We start from the raw sequence: 21395 nt of genomic DNA, 5'->3' as shown, positions 1-21395 counted from the left end.
GGAGTCATCATTCCCAACGCACCGCACCCAAGTACCTAGGACTTACCTGGACCGCAGGCTCACTTGGCGTCCCCACATCGTCAGCAAACGCATACAGGCATGCGCGTCTGAGGCAGATGCATTGGCTTATTGGGAGAGGGTCCAAGCTAAGGCAGAACCACAAAATCCTGGTGTACAAGGCAATTCTCAAGCCCATCTGGACCTACGGGATACAGCTATGGGCACGGCAAGCCACACGAACGCCTGCGTATACAGCGGTTCGAATAGGTGCTTGAGAATTGCCTGTAATGCGCATCCCTACCACGGAATGTCGCCATACATAGGGAACTTGGAATCCCACAAGTCGCTGATGAAATCTCCAGGCTCAGCGAGAGATACCTGAAAAGGCTCGAAAACCACCCTAACCACCTCGCCACCAACCTGTTAGACAATAGCCAAACAAGCAGACGTCTCATGAGGAGACACCCTCTCGATCTTCCACAACAATAGACAACACATATAAAACCCGCCACAAATACATTACAATAGTAATCCTTAAGCTAATGTTCCCACCGCAAAACATTTAATTATTGTCCACTAGGACAGATTTTAAATAAATAAACGCACGCTAAAGAAAAAAAAAAAAAAAAAAAAAAAAAACTAATTAGATGACGAGGCATTGGCTACCTTAAGAGAGTCATAGTTACTCCCGCCGTTGACCCGCGCTTACTTGAATTTCTTCACTTTGACATTCAGAGCACTGGGCAGAAATCACATTGTGTCAACACCCGCTAGGGCCATCACAATGCTTTGTTTTAATTAGACAGTCGGATTCCCCAAGTCCGTGCCAGTTCTGAATTGATTGTTAATTGATAATCGTTATAATTGATAAGAACTAATTGGTTTAACCCAAATAGTATTCTTAAAAATTTTAGCAAGAAAGTTCCACAATTGGCTACGTAACTAAACTATCCGGGGAACAAGTAACTAACATAAATGCTAGAAACTCTATTTACCCAGAACGAGCACATAAACCATGTTATTGTTTCCCAATCAAGCCCGACTATCTCAATCTTCAGAGCCAATCCTTATCCCGAAGTTACGGATCTAATTTGCCGACTTCCCTTACCTACATTATTCTATCGACTAGAGACTCTTCACCTTGGAGACCAGCTGCGGATATTGGTACGGCCTGTTGAGAAGTTTGCGTGTCCCCACCATAAATTTTCAAGGTCCGAGGAGAAAATATCGACACAACAGTATATGTCATGCTCTTCTAGCCCATCTACCATATCTCTCTGCGAAAGACTTCCATGGTAGTACGGCTATAAAACAGAAAAGAAAACTCTTCCGATATCTCTCGACGGCTTCTTTATGGTCGTTCCTGTTGCCAGGATGAGCACGAGGCCCATATTTAATAACAAACGGATACTCAACAGGTTACGGAATTGGAACCGTATTCCCTTTCGTTCAAAATTATTCAAGTGTATTATATTCGCTTTGTTTATATAGTTAGGCATTTTTGTTTTACTTGAAAATTTTCGGCTTTCGCCTTGAACTTAGGACCGACTAACTCGTGATCAACCACTGTTCACACGAAACCCTTCTCCACTTCAGTCCTCCAAGGTCTCATTCGATTATTTGCTACTACCACCAAGATCTGTACCAATGGCAGCTCCATGCAGGCTTACGCCAAACACTTCTACGCATACCATTGTACCTTCCTACTCACTAAAGTTTCAAAATTTATATCACAAGTAATATAAATCATCTACTTTAGCGGTAATGTATAGGTATACAACTTAAGCGCCATCCATTTTAAGGGCTAGTTGCTTCGGCAGGTGAGTTGTTACACACTCCTTAGCGGATTTCGACTTCCATGATCACCGTCCTGCTGTTTTAAGCAACCAACGCCTTTCATGGTATCTGCATGAGTTGTTAATTTGGGCACCGTAACATTACGTTTGGTTCATCCCACAGCGCCAGTTCTGCTTACCAAAAGGGCCCACTGGGCACATTATATCATAACCTTGAACTTCATATCAAGAAAGTTAAGGTTCTTACCCATTTAAAGTTTGAGAATAGGTTAAGATCGTTTCGACCCTAAGGCCTCTAATCATTCGCTTTACCAGATAAGATTATTTTATATAATATTAAAATGCACCAGCTATCCTGAGGGAAACTTCGGAAGGAACCAGCTACTAGATGGTTCGATTGGTCTTTCGCCCCTATACTCAATTCTGACAATCGATTTGCACGTCAGAACTGTTTCGGTCTTCCATCAGGGTTTCCCCTGACTTCAACCTGATCAAGTATAGTTCACCATCTTTCGGGTCACAGCATATATGCTCAAGGTACGTTCCAGTTAGAGGCATAAATAATATAAATATACATTATACATAACTATATAGAACGCCCCGGGATTGTGTTAATTAGCTATAAATAGCTAAAAAACTAATCCCATTATTAGTCAAGTTAATTACGCTATTAGGTTTACATCCCAATAACTTGCACATATGTTAGACTCCTTGGTCCGTGTTTCAAGACGGGTCCCGAAGGTATCCTGAATCTTTCGCATTGTTAATCATACAAGAGCATATAATAAACACAAAAATCAATGATAATTATGCCATTATATAATTCCGAAAAATTAACGCTCTGTAATAATATAAATCTATCAGCACTTTATCAAATTAATAACATTTATTCTGTGTTAAAATGCAAGCAATTTAATTGGAATAAACTATAAGTTATATTTTATGATAAATTTGGGATATGCTAATAGATTACAATGTCCTTATATGGAAAAATGCACATTATTCTTAATAATATTATTTAAATATTACAATTTTAATGATGAATTTTCCATAACGGATATTCAGGTTCATCGGCTTAACCTCTAAGCAGTTTCACGTACTGTTTAACTCTCTATTCAGAGTTCTTTTCAACTTTCCCTCACGGTACTTGTTTACTATCGGTCTCATGGTTATATTTAGTTTTAGATGGAGTTTACCACCCACTTAGTGCTGCACTATCAAGCAACACGACTCTTTGGAAACATCATCTAGCAATCATTAACGTTATACGGGCCTGGCACCCTCTATGGGTAAATGGCCTCATTTAAGAAGGACTTAATCATTAATTTCTCATACTAGAATATTGACGCTCCATACACTGCATCTCACATTTGCCATATAGACAAAGTGACTTAGTGCTGAACTGTTTTCTTTTCGCTCGCCGCTACTAAGAAAATCCTTGTTAGTTTCTTTTCCTCCCCTAATTAATATGCTTAAATTCAGGGGGTAGTCCCATATGAGTTGAGGTTGTATATATAACTATATTTTGCCATAAATTCTTTATATATAATGATAAAACAATCAATTAAATTCGTTATAAATAGTTCCAATAGTTCTTGTAAGCAAAGTCATTTTTATCCATTTAACGAACCAACGAAGAATAATAACAAAACCAAGATTTTTCTTTTTCCGAATCATTAATAAGAGACAATTCTAGATGAAAATATTTCAATTTTTTATGCTAGACATTTCTCAGTATTATTTGATTGAAAAAGAAAATATTTCTCTTCGTTTTTCACATTCAAATGTGAGATAATGTTTTTCATTTCTTTTTTAATATTATGAATAAAATCATTATTTAATCCAATAATATACCATATGCTTATAAAAAATTTATAAACAACTTAATTAGCATAGTCTTACAACCCTCAACCATATGTAGTCCAAGCAGCACTATAAAATTAATTAAAGTACATAACAGCATGGACTGCGATATGCGTTCAAAATGTCGATGTTCATGTGTCCTGCAGTTCACACGATGACGCACAGTTTGCTGCGTTCTTCATCGACCCATGAGCCGAGTGATCCACCGCTTAGAGTTTTATAATTCAATTTTATATAATGTCAATATTGTTTTTATTGAAAGAAATTAAAAATACACCATTTTACTGGCATATATCAATTCCTTCAATAAATTTATTTTTATACCTAAAATAAATGTTGCGAAATGTCTTAGTTTCATATAAGCATTATGTATCATAATAATCTGGTTATGGTTTGCTATTTTGGGTGACACATACTGCAAAATTATATAAAACATTAACCTGATGGATGACAGGTACAAACATTGTATATTTTAGGTTGTTGCATTAGCCAACGTATGCTCATAACATAGATGAACAATACATATTCGCAACGCGTGTATATTATGGTCCATATACACACACACTTATTTTGATTACCACACATTCAAAATTATTTTTATTTTAATTCGACTTCTACTTTCGAATTTAGTTTAGTTTCTTCGATTTCCATTTTCGAGAATTTGTTTTTATAGGAAACGCCGTTGTTGTAGTAAGTACTGCCACAAATACGCACAGCAACATTAATAATGTTAAAGTCTTTTTATGAGGTTGCCAAGCCCACATATAAAATAAAAGCCATCTTCATTTTATTTTGACTTTAACTTTTGATTCCGTGGAATCATTTTGTAATATTTTTATTTTGGTAAATTGTATTTATTTGTATTATAACAAATATTTATTAACGATAAGGATATTATACAATAATGATCCTTCCGCAGGTTCACCTACGGAAACCTTGTTACGACTTTTACTTCCTCTAAATAATCAAGTTCGGTCAACTTTTGCGAAAAAACCGTAACACGCAAGGCGTCACAGTGATCACGTCCGGAGACCTCACTAAATAATTCAATCGGTAGTAGCGACGGGCGGTGTGTACAAAGGGCAGGGACGTAATCAATGCGAGTTAATGACTCACACTTACTGGGAATTCCAAGTTCATGTGAACAGTTTCAGTTCACAATCCCAAGCATGAAAGTGGTTCAGCGGTTTACCCGGACCTCTCGGTCTAGGAAATACACGTTGATACTTTCATTGTAGCGCGCGTGCAGCCCAGGACATCTAAGGGCATCACAGACCTGTTATTGCTCAATCTCATTATTGCTAGACGCAATTTGTCCATTTAAGAAGCTAGTGTCCTTATAATGGGACAAACCAACAGGTACGGCTCCACTTACATAAACACATTCAAACACAATAAACATTTTACTGCCACCATGAATGAAGGCTACATAAGCTTCAGCACCATAATCCTGAAGATATCTATTTAATATATTTGAGTCTCGTTCGTTATCGGAATTAACCAGACAAATCACTCCACGAACTAAGAACGGCCATGCACCACCACCCATAGATTCGAGAAAGAGCTATCAATCTGTCTTACACACTTATGTTCGGACCTGGTAAGTTTTCCCGTGTTGAGTCAAATTAAGCCGCAGGCTCCACTCCTGGTGGTGCCCTTCCGTCAATTCCTTTAAGTTTCAGCTTTGCAACCATACTTCCCCCGGAGCCCAAAAGCTTTGGTTTCCCGGGAAGCGACTGAGAGAGCCATAAAAGTAGCTACACCCAATTGCTAGCTGGCATCGTTTATGGTTAGAACTAGGGCGGTATCTGATCGCCTTCGAACCTCTAACTTTCGTTCTTGATTAATGAAAACATCTTTGGCAAATGCTTTCGCTTAAGTTAGTCTTACGACGGTCCAAGAATTTCACCTCTCGCGTCGTAATACTAATGCCCCCAAACTGCTTCTATTAATCATTACCTCTTGATCTGAAAACCAATGAAAGCAGAACAGAGGTCTTATTTCATTATCCCATGCACAGAATATTCAGGCATTTGAAGCCTGCTTTAAGCACTCTAATTTGTTCAAAGTAATAGTACCGGCCCACAATAACACTCGTTTAAGAGCACTAGTGCAGGTTTTTAAATAGGAGGAACATATGAAAAAATACAAGTATTTAATCACATATAAGAACTCCACCGGTAATACGCTTACATACATAAAGGTATAGTACTAACCACAATTGTAAGTTGTACTACCCGTATGAAGCACAAGTTCAACTACGAACGTTTTAACCGCAACAACTTTAATATACGCTATTGGAGCTGGAATTACCGCGGCTGCTGGCACCAGACTTGCCCTCCAATTGGTCCTTGTTAAAGGATTTAAAGTGTACTCATTCCAATTACAGGGCCTCGGATATGAGTCCTGTATTGTTATTTTTCGTCACTACCTCCCCGAGCTGGGAGTGGGTAATTTACGCGCCTGCTGCCTTCCTTAGATGTGGTAGCCGTTTCTCAGGCTCCCTCTCCGGAATCGAACCCTGATTCCCCGTTACCCGTTGCAACCATGGTAGTCCTAGATACTACCATCAAAAGTTGATAGGGCAGACATTTGAAAGATCTGTCGTCGGTACAAGACCATACGATCTGCATGTTATCTAGAGTTCAACCAATATAACGATCTTGCGATCGCTTGGTTTTAGCCTAATAAAAGCACATGTCCATAAGGTTCATGTTTTAATTGCATGTATTAGCTCTAGAATTACCACAGTTATCCAAGTAACTGTTAACGATCTAAGGAACCATAACTGATATAATGAGCCTTTTGCGGTTTCACTTTTAATTCGTGTGTACTTAGACATGCATGGCTTAATCTTTGAGACAAGCATATAACTACTGGCAGGATCAACCAGAATAATGTTTTTCCTTCATATTCCATTCATATTTTTTGAATCGAAATAAGCAATATAATAGATATATAGATTTTTCACTTTATATAATTCCATGATTTTTATTATATTGAATAAAATTCAATATTTCGCCTTTGGGTAAAATTTTAAATATATAATATAAGTAAAAAATCTATTCGATTACGGCCATTTTTATATAGCATTCGTAATCCATATTTTCATTTTTAATTTATACTTGTTTTACCAATATAACAAGAATTTCATATAATTATTGTAATATATATGTTTCTATAATTTTATCTTTTTATATATACATATTTCATTATAAAATATCATTTTATTTCCAACATACATAATTATTGTATCCACACATGTACAATTTTTGTTTAACCAATATAAATATTAAGTTAAATCATTTGCATTTTGAAGATAAATTTAAAATTTATCTCTTTTCATATATCTCTCTGGTAATATATAACATAAAACCAAGCGCATATGATAATATTTCCACATTTAATATATAATTTTATATTTCTTTCATAAGAATCCATATTTGTATTATACCGTAACGATATAATAATCCAACTATACGGCAGGTAATAAATTAATATTTGCCTGCCTCCAAAAATTAACGATAATATATGGAAACGATTTGTTATTCTATATATAATAGAAACTTGACTTTTGTTTCAACGATATTATCTAAAAAGCGTATATTCCTATTATCCGCGGAGCCAAGTCCCGTGTTCTATAGAACTGAGAAACAAATTTGTACGGATAATAATATACTTTATTTTATGTAACCAATATAAACATAATCCGAAATAAATATTTCGAATAATGCGGGAGGTCGGCAACCACTGCCTACCTATAGTAGTTTTTGAACCGCTGTCCTCAAAGCGGGTATTTTCAATTCCGTTTGCCACCCAACATACGGTCTATTCTCTTATATATTAAGAGATTATAGGAACATTTCATTTTTTTCCATTATTCATATATAATATGATTATTTTTTTTTTTATACATATAATAAATATTAATTTTTATATGTTTATTATTTAATTTACTCATATAATTGCCAAATTCATATGAATACATAAGTTTTGAACAATATGAGAGGTCGGCAACCACTGCCTACCTATAGTAGTTTTTGAACCCTCTGTCGTAATTCCGGTCGTTTACACTACTATACCCTCTCACTATAATGGCTTTTCTCTATAATACTAAGAGAATATGGGAATATCTCAGCATTTTTTCCCATATACATATAATAATTAACCATTTTCATATGTATATTATTTAATTTAATCATATAATTGCCAAAATCATATGAATACATAAGTTTTGAACAATATGAGAGGTCGGCAACCACTGCCTACCTATAGTAGTTTTTGAACCCTCTGTCGTAATTCCGGTCGTTTACACTACTATACCCTCTCACTATAATGGATTTTCTCTATAATACTAAGAGAATGTGGGAATATTTCAGCATTTTTTCCCTTATACATATAATAATTAATCATTTTCATATGTATATTATTTAATTTACTCATACAATTGCCAAAATCATATGAATACATAAGTTTTGAACAATATGAGAGGTCGGCAACCACTGCCTACCTATAGTAGTTTTTGAACCCTCTGTCGTAATTCCGGTCGTTTACACTACTATACCCTCTCACTTAAATGGCTTTTCTCTATAATACTAAGAGAATATGGGAATATCTCAGCATTTTTTCCCATATACATATAATAATTAACCATTTTCATATGTATATTATTTAATTTAATCATATAATTGCCAAAATCATATGAATACATAAGTTTTGAACAATATGAGAGGTCGGCAACCACTGCCTACCTATAGTAGTTTTTGAACCCTCTGTCGTAATTCCGGTCGTTTACACTACTATACCCTCTCACTATAATGGATTTTCTCTATAATACTAAGAGAATGTGGGAATATTTCAGCATTTTTTCCCTTATACATATAATAATTAATCATTTTCATATGTATATTATTTAATTTACTCATACAATTGCCAAAATCATATGAATACATAAGTTTTGAACAATATGAGAGGTCGGCAACCACTGCCTACCTATAGTAGTTTTTGAACCCTCTGTCGTAATTCCGGTGGTTTACACTACTATACCCTCTCACTTAAATGGCTTTTCTCTATAATACTAAGAGAATATGGGAATATCTCTGCATTTTTTCCCATATACATATAATAATTAATCATTTTCGTATGTATATTATTTAATTTACTCATACAATTGCCAAAATCATATGAATACATAAGTTTTGAACAATATGAGAGGTCGGCAACCACTGCCTACCTATAGTAGTTTTTGAACCCTCTGTCGTAATTCCGGTCGTTTACACTACTATACCCTCTCACTTAAATGGCTTTTCTCTATAATACTAAGAGAATATGGGAATATCTCTGCATTTTTTCCCATATACATATAATAATTAACCATTTTCATATGTATATTATTTAATTTAATCATATAATTGCCAAAATCATATGAATACATAAGTTTTGAACAATATGAGAGGTCGGCAACCACTGCCTACCTATAGTAGTTTTTGAACCCTCTGTCGTAATTCCGGTCGTTTACACTACTATACCCTCTCACTATAATGGATTTTCTCTATAATACTAAGAGAATGTGGGAATATTTCAGCATTTTTTCCCTTATACATATAATAATTAATCATTTTCATATGTATATTATTTAATTTACTCATATAATTGCCAAATTCATATGAATACATAAGTTTTGAACAATATGAGAGGTCGGCAACCACTGCCTACCTATAGTAGTTTTTGAACCCTCTGTCGTAATTCCGGTCGTTTACACTACTATACCCTCTCACTATAATGGATTTTCTCTATAATACTAAGAGAATGTGGGAATATTTCAGCATTTTTTCCCTTATACATATAATAATTAATCATTTTCATATGTATATTATTTAATTTACTCATACAATTGCCAAAATCATATGAATACATAAGTTTTGAACAATATGAGAGGTCGGCAACCACTGCCTACCTATAGTAGTTTTTGAACCCTCTGTCGTAATTCCGGTCGTTTACACTACTATACCCTCTCACTTAAATGGCTTTTCTCTATAATACTAAGAGAATATGGGAATATCTTAGCATTTTTTCCCATATACATATAATAATTAACCATTTTCATATGTATATTTTTTAATTTACTCATATAATTGCCAAAATCATATAAATACATAAGTTTGAACAATATCAGAGGTCGGCAACGGTCTTTCCTCTATAATACTAAGATAATATGGGAATATTTCATCATTTTTTCCCTTATACATATAATAATTAATCATTTTCATATGTATATTATTTAATTTACTCGTATAATTGTCAAAATCCTATGAACACATAAGAGAATACAATATGAGAGGTCGGCGCAACCATAATATAGTAGTTGATGACGAGGTGTTTGGCAACTTGACACAATCCATTAAAGTCTTTATATTAATTATATGAAAGGGACAATATCATATGCGTCACTAAATTGATGACGAGGTGTTTGGCAACTTGATACAATTCTTTAAAGTCTTTATATCAAAAATTATATGATAGGGACAATATCATATGCGTCACTAAATTGATGACGAGGTGTTTGGCAACTTGACACAATTCATTAGAGTCTGTATATTAATTATATGATAGGGACAATATCATATGCGTCACTAAATTGATGACGAGGTGTTTGGCAACTTGATACAATTCTTTAAAGTCTTTATATCAAAAATTATATAATAAGGACAATATCATATGCGTCACTAAATTGATGACGAGGTGTTTGGCAACTTGACACAATCCATTAAAGTCTTTATATTAATTATATGATAGGGACAATATCATATGCGTCACTAAATTGATGACGAGGTGTTTGGCAACTTGATACAATTCTTTAAAGTCTTTATATCAAAAATTATATGATAGGGACAATATCATATGCGTCACTAAATTGATGACGAGGTGTTTGGCAACTTGACACAATTCATTAAAGTCTGTATATTAATTATATGATAGGGACAATATCATATGCGTCACTAAATTGATGACGAGGTGTTTGGCAACTTGATACAATTCTTTAAAGTCTTTATATCAAAAATTATATGATAAGGACAATATCATATGCGTCACTAAATTGATGACGAGGTGTTTGGCAACTTGACACAATCCATTAAAGTCTTTATATTAATTATATGATAGGGACAATATCATATGCGTCACTAAATTGATGACGAGGTGTTTGGCAACTTGATACAATTCTTTAAAGTCTTTATATCAAAAATTATATGATAAGGACAATATCATATGCGTCACTAAATTGATGACGAGGTGTTTGGCAACTTGACACAATTCATTAAAGTCTTTATATTAATTATATGATAGGGACAATATCATATGCGTCACTAAATTGATGACGAGGTGTTTGGCAACTTGACACAATCCATTAAAGTCTTTATATTAATTATATGATAGGGACAATATCATATGCGTCACTAAATTGATGACGAGGTGTTTGGCAACTTGATTCAATTCTTTAAAGTCTTTATATCAAAAATTATATGATAAGGACAATATCATATGCGTCACTAAATTGATCAGTCGCGATCGAACACTCGACGAGTGCAGACGTGCCTGCGGATCGACAGCAAATTGTTAGCAAATTGTTAGCAAATTGTTCACAGTTGTAAGTCCCGTTACTTGTGCCCAGCCACTTCGCGTCGCGTGATCTTGTCGCGCGTTTTGATTGGCCCAGCCAACGTACCTAACGGTAGTTCGCACTAACACCATCGCACACCCGAGTGTGCGTGTTATCAGCGCAAAAAACCCAGTGCTCGAAGCAGCGGTATAATTGCAAAGCAGCAGCCACGTGCTGCCTGGCTCACCGGCTTACGGTGCCCAGCTTCCCCCCCCCCCCCCCTCCTCACTCCTTATCAACTTTGGAGAAGATGGACTGGCAGGCCCCCCCGCGCACCCACAAGCTTGGAACAACACCACGCAAAAAGGCTCTGAGAACACGCAAGAGCAGCTCCAGCAGCGAGGGAAGCACCTCGCATACAGAGCCGGGCGAGATAAAGCGAAAACCGGCAAAGAAAGCACAGGGAGAGGAGCTGGAAGATAAGCCAAGCACTAGCGCAGCTCTGCGCAAGAAGCTCGCCAACAACGCCTTCGCTTTACTCTCGACCGAAGAAGACGAGTACGACCAAGAGAGCTCTGATGACGAACCCGGACCTAAAGACGATTCCAAGCCCAAGACCCCGAGAAACCAAAGCCCACCCCGAAGACCATCAAGCCACCTCCGATTTTTATCCCCGATGTGACCAACATCTCGGCACTCGTCAAGATGATCACGACTCTTGTAGGCCCGAAGAACAATTTTACCTACAAGACCGTGAATGGCAACAACGTACGTGTCATGATGCCGGACAAAGAGTCCTATACAGCTCTGCGTCTCCAACTTGTGGCCCAAAACAAGAGGCATCGGACTTTCCAGCCGAAAGATGAACGTGCATACAAGGTTGTCATCAAAGGACTCCACCACTCCACCGATCGTGAGGAAATCATTGAAGACCTTCGCAGACAAGGGCACGCTGTTAGAGATCTGCACAATCCCATTGGCAGAAGAACTAAAGAACCGCTGGGAATATTCTTCGCCAACCTGGAGCCTTCCAGCAACAACAAAGACGTCTACCAAGTCAAGCGGATCTGCAGGTCGGTAGTAACCATTGAACCGCCGCAGAAGTTCAACGACGTGCCTCAATGCTTCAGGTGCCAAGGATTCGGTCATACACAGCGTTACTGCTTCCTGGAATACCGATGTGTAAAGTGTGGAGGCCCTCACGAATCGAGGGCATGTGAGAAGAGGGAGGACGACAAAGCGTGCTGCTTCCACTGCCAGGCGGACCATCCTGCGTCTTTCAAGGGATGCCCTGCATACAAAAGGGCCAAAGCACTCGCTGCTCCGAAAACAAGGCCCGTCGCTAATGCTAACAAGGCGCCGCCCGTGGCATCACCAAACGTCACCTCTGGCAGGAGCTACCGAGACGCCCTCAACGGAGTGCACGCAGCACCGCAGAATCCCACAACCCCAGTCCAAACCCAAACAGAAACCCCACACTCCGGTCAGATAGAAGCGATGTTCGCTCGCATGGAAGGAATGATGGAAAGGATGATGGAGCGCATGTTCACCCAGATGACACAGCTGGTGGCCACCATTCTCAACAGCAAGTCATGCAACTAAAGCTCCACCTAGTCGTCTGGAATGCGAACGGCCTGCAGAACAGCAAGGCCATAGTCGAGCACCATCTGAAGACCCACCAGATCGATATCCTACTCGTAGCCGAAACCCACTTCTCCCCCAGATCCCACTTTAATATCAGCGGATATGACCTCATCCATGCAGACCATCCTTCTGGCAGAGCACGCGGTGGAGCAGCCATCCTCATCAGGAGCGGTATTCAATACCTAGAGCTGCCCGCGTTTCAGCAAGACTGGGCACAATGTCCTGTCATCAGGATTGTCAGCCCGCAAGGAGATTTAGACATTGGAGCGGTCTACTTTCCCCCCAGATACCGCATAACAGCATCTCACCTCAGTGAGTTCTTCGAGCATTTTGGGCCCCGCTTCATAGCAGCTGGAGATTATAACGCCAAACATTCTTGGTGGGGATCGCGCGCCAACAACCCCAAAGGGAAAACTCTGTTTGGGTACCTGCAACGCCACCGACTGGACTGCCACTCCACTGGCGAGCCCACTCACTGGCCAACGAATCCCCTCAAGACTCCAGACCTACTGGACTTTGCTGTGTCGAAAGGCATAGGGCATGCGAAGATCAGCTGCACAACAAATGCTGATCTCCTGTCAGACCACTGTGCAATAAACGTGCTAATCAACACGCCAGTCCTCAGGAAAACCCCGCTCAGAAGGCTCACTGGAAAATATACCGACGCCGCCAAGTTCGCGTCCTGGATGCTCTCCACCGTCAATCCGAACCCCATCCTCAACACACCCAGGAACATTGATGAAGCTATCGGGAATCTCACCAGGCAGATGCAAAACGCTGCGGAATTCGCAAGCCCACCGCCACCAAAGACTGCGAGAACACCTAGCAGGGACCTCCACCTCTGGTCCCCGGAAATTGCGGCACTCGTGACTGAGAAGAGGCGTCTCAGGAGAGTTTGGTTCTTGACGCGCAATCCAAGAGACAAAACAGCGCTCAATCACGCCACAAAGGAGTTGAAGGACAAGATCTCCAGCCTACGCCAGGACTCCTTCCTCAGATTCCTCGAGGAACTCTCTCCCGGGGACCCAGACCACAATCTGTGGAACGTCACCCGCCACATTAAACGACCAGCCAAAAAGGTTTCCGCAGTGCGCAAAGCAGATGGATCCTGGTGCCTTTCGGATGCTGAAAGAGCAGAAGCTTTCGCCGAACACCTTTACAACGCCTTCTCTCCGTTCGACTGCTGCACTGCCGAAGAACATGCTGAAACAGCCCGGTTTCTCAATAGCCCAAGCTCTCCCGGTCCCCCGTTGGAACCAGTCGACCCTGAGGAAGTTGCGCAGGAGATTGCTCTACTGAAGAACAACAAATCTCCAGGCCTGGATCGTATAGATGCGGCGGCCCTAAAAATGCTCCCATCCCGCTGCACACAAATGCTGGCCAGCATTTACAACAGCTGCTTCCGGCTAGGGTACTTCCCGGAAGAGTGGAAAAGAGCAGAGGTTATTGTCCTCCTCAAGCCTGGTAAGCCTGAAGCCAATCTCGCCTCCTATCGTCCGATTAGTTTGCTGGCAATCCTCTCCAAAATACTCGAAAGAGTATTTTTGCGCAGAGTATTGCCAGTACTGGATGAGGCTGGTTTGATCCCCGATCACCAGTTTGGCTTCAGGCGCTCCCACGGAACACCAGAGCAATGCCACCGGCTAGTCGAACGGATCCTCGAGGCATTCGAGCAAAAGAAATACTGCTGCGCTGTAATGCTCGACGTGAAGCAGGCATTCGACAGAGTTTGGCATCCTGGACTCCTCCATAAACTCAAATCCTACCTCCCAAGCCCCCATTTTACCCTCCTCAAATCCTACACTGAGGGAAGAGCATTCCAAGTCAGATGCGGAAGTGCAATAAGCCTACCCAGACTGATCAGAGCTGGAGTTCCGCAAGGCAGTGTGCTCGGACCAATACTGTACACCCTTTACACCGCAGACCTTCCCATAATCCCCTCCAGGAACCTAACTATAGCGACTTATGCAGATGACACGGCTTTCCTCGCCTCCTCATCCGACCCACGAGAAGCCTCCGAAACAATCCAAAGGCAAATGGACGCGCTACATCCCTGGCTCAGCAGGTGGAACATCGTAGTGAACGCGGAAAAATCTACCCAAACAACATTTGCACTAAGGAGAGGAGACTGCCCACCGGTCACGCTAAACGGAGTCATCATTCCCAACGCACCCGCACCCAAGTACCTAGGACTTACCCTGGACCGCAGGCTCACTTGGCGTCCCCACATCGTCAGCAAACGCATACAGGCCGATGCGCGTCTGAGGCAGATGCATTGGCTTATTGGGAGAGGGTCCAAGCTAAGGCAGAACCACAAAATCCTGGTGTACAAGGCAATTCTCAAGCCCATCTGGACCTACGGGATACAGCTATGGGGCACGGCAAGCCACACGAATCGCCTGCGTATACAGCGGTTCCAGAATAGGTGCTTGAGAATTGCCTGTAATGCGCATCCCTACCACGAGAATGTCGCCATACATAGGGAACTTGGAATCCCACAAGTCGCTGATGAAATCTCCAGGCTCAGCGAGAGATACCTGAAAAGGCTCGAAAACCACCCTAACCACCTCGCCACCAACCTGTTAGACAATAGCCAAACAAGCAGACGTCTCATGAGGAGACACCCTCTCGATCTTCCACAACAATAGACAACACATATAAAACCCGCCACAAATACATGTACAATAGTATCCCTTAAGCTAATGTTCCCCCGCAAAACCATTTAATTATTGTCCACTAGGACAGATTTTAAATAAATAAACGCACGCTAAAGAAAAAAAAAAAAAAAAACTAAATTGATGACGAGGTGTTTGGCAACTTGACACAATTCATTAAAGTCTGTATATTAATTATATGATAGGGACAATATCATATGCGTCACTAAATTGATGACGAGGTGTTTGGCAACTTGATACAATTCTTTAAAGTCTTTATATCAAAAATTATATGATAGGGACAATATCATATGCGTCACTAAATTGATGACGAGGTGTTTGGCAACTTGACACAATCCATTAAAGTCTTTATATTAATTATATGATAGGGACAATATCATATGCGTCACTAAATTGATGACGAGGTGTTTGGCAACTTGATTCAATTCTTTAAAGTCTTTATATCAAAAATTATATGATAAGGACAATATCATATGCGTCACTAAATTGATGACGAGGTGTTTGGCAACTTGACACAATTCATTAAAGTCTGTATATTAATTATATGATAGGGACAATATCATATGCGTCACTAAATTGATGACGAGGTGTTTGGCAACTTGATACAATTCTTTAAAGTCTTTATATCAAAAATTATATGATAGGGACAATATCATATGCGTCACTAAATTGATGACGAGGTGTTTGGCAACTTGACACAATTCATTAAAGTCTTTATATTAATTATATGATAGGGACAATATCATATGCGTCACTAAATTGATGACGAGGTGTTTGGCAACTTGACACAATCCATTAAAGTCTTTATATTAATTATATGATAGGGACAATATCATATGCGTCACTAAATTGATGACGAGGTGTTTGGCTACAGGAAAAAATCATTTATTTATCGAATCATCAAGCAAAGGATAAGCTTCAGTGGATCGCAGTATGGCAGCTGCTCAACCACTTACAACACCTTGCCTGTTACAAAAGTCGTTTACAATTGATTCTAGGCTTTGTCATTGTATTAAATAATGCTTTTATATGTAACTAGCGCGGCATCAGGTGATCGAAGATCCTCCTAATTTACTATGTTACAAATTACATTGGCATCACATCCATTGTCGTTTATAAAATAAATTATAAACTTTAAATGGTTTAGAAGCCATACAATGCAAATTGCCCCTTATTTATCATTGCAGTCCAGCACGGATACGACCTTAGAGGCGTTCAGGCATAATCCAACGGACGTAGCGTCATACCACTGTTCGCTCGAACAAGTATTGTGCCATTGGTCCGTACCTGCGGTTCCTCTCGTACTACGCAGGAATGCTGTCGCAACAACGTTTTGTCATTAGTAGGGTAAAACTAACCTGTCTCACGACGGTCTAAACCCAGCTCACGTTCCCTTGCATGGGTGAACAATCCAACGCTTGGTGAATTTTGCTTCACAATGATAGGAAGAGCCGACATCGAAGGATCAAAAAGCGACGTCGCTATGAACGCTTGGCCGCCACAAGCCAGTTATCCCTATGGTAACTTTTCTGACACCTCTTGTTAAAAACTCTTTAAACCAAAAGGATCGATAGGCCGAGCTTTTGCTGTCCCTGTGTGTACTGAACACCGAGATCAAGTCAGCATTTGCCCTTTTGCTCTATGTGTGGTTTCTGTCCGCACTGAGCTGGCCTTGGGACACCTCCGTTATTATTTGAGAGATGTACCGCCCCAGTCAAACTCCCTACCTGGCAATGTCCTTGAATTGGATCATACCTGAGTAATTGGAGTTATACCAAATTTTCAAATCAAAAATACATAAATGCATCGTTTTATTAAAGAATTTGTTTGCGATTATATAACAAACTCGTGATACTTTGATCAAGAAGCTTGCATCAAAACCCAATACCATAAGATATAATAAATATATCCGTATAATGGCTAGGAAATGATACACGTTCCATTTAATCAAGTAAGTAAGGAAACAATAAGAGTAGTGGTATTTCATTGACGATACCAAACCGAGGTCTAATATCTCCCACTTATTCTACACCTCTTATGTCTCCTTACACTGCCAGATTAGAGTCAAGCTCAAAAGGGTCTTCTTTCCCCGCTAATTATTCCAAGCCCGTTCCCTTGGCTGTGGTTTCGCTAGATAGTAGATAGGGACAGTAGGAATCTCGTTAATCCATTCATGCGCGTCACTAATTAGATGACGAGGCATTTGGCTACCTTAAGAGAGTCATAGTTACTCCCGCCGTTGACCCGCGCTTACTTGAATTTCTTCACTTTGACATTCAGAGCACTGGGCAGAAATCACATTGTGTCAACACCCGCTAGGGCCATCACAATGCTTTGTTTTAATTAGACAGTCGGATTCCCCAAGTCCGTGCCAGTTCTGAATTGATTGTTAATTGATAATCGTTATAATTGATAAGAACTAATTGGTTTAACCCAAATAGTATTCTTAAAAATTTTAGCAAGAAAGTTCCACAATTGGCTACGTAACTAAACTATCCGGGGAACAAGTAACTAACATAAATGCTAGAAACTCTATTTACCCAGAACGAGCACATAAACCATGTTATTGTTTCCCAATCAAGCCCGACTATCTCAATCTTCAGAGCCAATCCTTATCCCGAAGTTACGGATCTAATTTGCCGACTTCCCTTACCTACATTATTCTATCGACTAGAGACTCTTCACCTTGGAGACCAGCTGCGGATATTGGTACGGCCTGTTGAGAAGTTTGCGTGTCCCCACCATAAATTTTCAAGGTCCGAGGAGAAAATATCGACACAACAGTATATGTCATGCTCTTCTAGCCCATCTACCATATCTCTCTGCGAAAGACTTCCATGGTAGTACGGCTATAAAACAGAAAAGAAAACTCTTCCGATATCTCTCGACGGCTTCTTTATGGTCGTTCCTGTTGCCAGGATGAGCACGAGGCCCATATTTAATAACAAACGGATACTCAACAGGTTACGGAATTGGAACCGTATTCCCTTTCGTTCAAAATTATTCAAGTGTATTATATTCGCTTTGTTTATATAGTTAGGCATTTTTGTTTTACTTGAAAATTTTCGGCTTTCGCCTTGAACTTAGGACCGACTAACTCGTGATCAACCACTGTTCACACGAAACCCTTCTCCACTTCAGTCCTCCAAGGTCTCATTCGATTATTTGCTACTACCACCAAGATCTGTACCAATGGCAGCTCCATGCAGGCTTACGCCAAACACTTCTACGCATACCATTGTACCTTCCTACTCACTAAAGTTTCAAAATTTATATCACAAGTAATATAAATCATCTACTTTAGCGGTAATGTATAGGTATACAACTTAAGCGCCATCCATTTTAAGGGCTAGTTGCTTCGGCAGGTGAGTTGTTACACACTCCTTAGCGGATTTCGACTTCCATGATCACCGTCCTGCTGTTTTAAGCAACCAACGCCTTTCATGGTATCTGCATGAGTTGTTAATTTGGGCACCGTAACATTACGTTTGGTTCATCCCACAGCGCCAGTTCTGCTTACCAAAAGTGGCCCACTGGGCACATTATATCATAACCTTGAACTTCATATCAAGAAAGTTAAGGTTCTTACCCATTTAAAGTTTGAGAATAGGTTAAGATCGTTTCGACCCTAAGGCCTCTAATCATTCGCTTTACCAGATAAGATTATTTTATATAATATTAAAATGCACCAGCTATCCTGAGGGAAACTTCGGAAGGAACCAGCTACTAGATGGTTCGATTGGTCTTTCGCCCCTATACTCAATTCTGACAATCGATTTGCACGTCAGAACTGTTTCGGTCTTCCATCAGGGTTTCCCCTGACTTCAACCTGATCAAGTATAGTTCACCATCTTTCGGGTCACAGCATATATGCTCAAGGTACGTTCCAGTTAGAGGCATAAATAATATAAATATACATTATACATAACTATATAGAACGCCCCGGGATTGTGTTAATTAGCTATAAATAGCTAAAAAACTAATCCCATTATTAGTCAAGTTAATTACGCTATTAGGTTTACATCCCAATAACTTGCACATATGTTAGACTCCTTGGTCCGTGTTTCAAGACGGGTCCCGAAGGTATCCTGAATCTTTCGCATTGTTAATCATACAAGAGCATATAATAAACACAAAAATCAATGATAATTATGCCATTATATAATTCCGAAAAATTAACGCTCTGTAATAATATAAATCTATCAGCACTTTATCAAATTAATAACATTTATTCTGTGTTAAAATGCAAGCAATTTAATTGGAATAAACTATAAGTTATATTTTATGATAAATTTGGGATATGCTAATAGATTACAATGTCCTTATATGGAAAAAATGCACATTATTCTTAATAATATTATTTAAATATTACAATTTTAATGATGAATTTTCCATAACGGATATTCAGGTTCATCGGGCTTAACCTCTAAGCAGTTTCACGTACTGTTTAACTCTCTATTCAGAGTTCTTTTCAACTTTCCCTCACGGTACTTGTTTACTATCGGTCTCATGGTTATATTTAGTTTTAGATGGAGTTTACCACCCACTTAGTGCTGCACTATCAAGCAACACGACTCTTTGGAAACATCATCTAGCAATCATTAACGTTATACGGGCCTGGCATCCTCTATGGGTAAATGGCCTCATTTAAGAAGGACTTAAATCATTAATTTCTCATACTAGAATATTGACGCTCCATACACTGCATCTCACATTTGCCATATAGACAAAGTGACTTAGTGCTGAACTGTTTTCTTTTCGCTCGCCGCTACTAAGAAAATCCTTGTTAGTTTCTTTTCCTCCCCTAATTAATATGCTTAAATTCAGGGGGTAGTCCCATATGAGTTGAGGTTGTATATATAACTATATTTTGCCATAAATTCTTTATATATAAATGATAAAACAATCAATTAAATTCGTTATAAATAGTTCCAATAGTTCTTGTAAGCAAAGTCATTTTTATCCATTTAACGAACCAACGAAGAATAATAACAAAACCAAGATTTTTCTTTTTCCGAATCATTAATAAGAGACAATTCTAGATGAAAAATATTTCAATTTTTTATGCTAGACATTTCTCAGTATTATTTGATTGAAAAAGAAAATATTTCTCTTCGTTTTTCACATTCAAATGTGAGATAATGTTTTTCATTTCTTTTTTAATATTATGAATAAAATCATTATTTAATCCAATAATATACCATATGCTTATAAAAAATTTATAAACAACTTAATTAGCATAGTCTTACAACCCTCAACCATATGTAGTCCAAGCAGCACTATAAAATTAATTAAAGTACATAACAGCATGGACTGCGATATGCGTTCAAAATGTCGATGTTCATGTGTCCTGCAGTTCACACGATGACGCACAGTTTGCTGCGTTCTTCATCGACCCATGAGCCGAGTGATCCACCGCTTAGAGTTTTATAATTCAATTTTATATAATGTCAATATTGTTTTTATTGAAAGAAATTAAAAATACACCATTTTACTGGCATATATCAATTCCTTCAATAAATTTATTTTTATACCTAAAATAAATGTTGCGAAATGTCTTAGTTTCATATAAGCATTATGTATCATAATAATCTGGTTATGGTTTGCTATTTTGGGTGACACATACTGCAAAATTTATATAAAACATTAACCTGATGGATGACAGGTACAAACATTGTATATTTTAGGTTGTTGCATTAGCCAACGTATGCTCATAACATAGATGAACAATACATATTCGCAACGCGTGTATATTATGGTCCATATACACACACACTTATTTTGATTACCACACATTCAAAATTATTTTTATTTTAATTC

General features: G+C 38.7%; 4 non-coding genes and 1 pseudogene across 4 annotated transcripts; all 5 read right to left on the bottom strand.

The window, feature by feature from the left end:
• Positions 1 to 3305, bottom strand: LOC116803003 (annotated as a pseudogene; the record flags this gene model as incomplete).
• Positions 3306 to 3697: 392 nt separating this feature from the next.
• Positions 3698 to 3876, bottom strand: LOC116803005. Its single transcript, XR_004363307.1, has one exon. It is a non-coding gene; the product is annotated as a 5.8S ribosomal RNA (ribosomal RNA).
• Positions 3877 to 4561: 685 nt separating this feature from the next.
• Positions 4562 to 6555, bottom strand: LOC116803000. Its single transcript, XR_004363303.1, has one exon. It is a non-coding gene; the product is annotated as a small subunit ribosomal RNA (ribosomal RNA).
• Positions 6556 to 16467: 9912 nt separating this feature from the next.
• LOC116803001 lies at positions 16468 to 20429 on the bottom strand. The gene has a single exon (XR_004363304.1). It is a non-coding gene; the product is annotated as a large subunit ribosomal RNA (ribosomal RNA).
• Positions 20430 to 20823: 394 nt separating this feature from the next.
• LOC116803004 lies at positions 20824 to 21002 on the bottom strand. Its single transcript, XR_004363306.1, has one exon. It is a non-coding gene; the product is annotated as a 5.8S ribosomal RNA (ribosomal RNA).
• Between the last annotated feature and the right edge of the window lie 393 nt (positions 21003 to 21395).

This window comes from Drosophila sechellia, unplaced genomic scaffold, assembly GCF_004382195.2.
Source record: "Drosophila sechellia strain sech25 unplaced genomic scaffold, ASM438219v1 U_268, whole genome shotgun sequence".
In the NCBI taxonomy this organism is placed as follows: Eukaryota; Metazoa; Arthropoda; class Insecta; order Diptera; family Drosophilidae; genus Drosophila; species Drosophila sechellia.
Note: the sequence above shows the minus strand (reverse complement) of the source record. Positions and strands in the feature narration are given on the sequence as shown.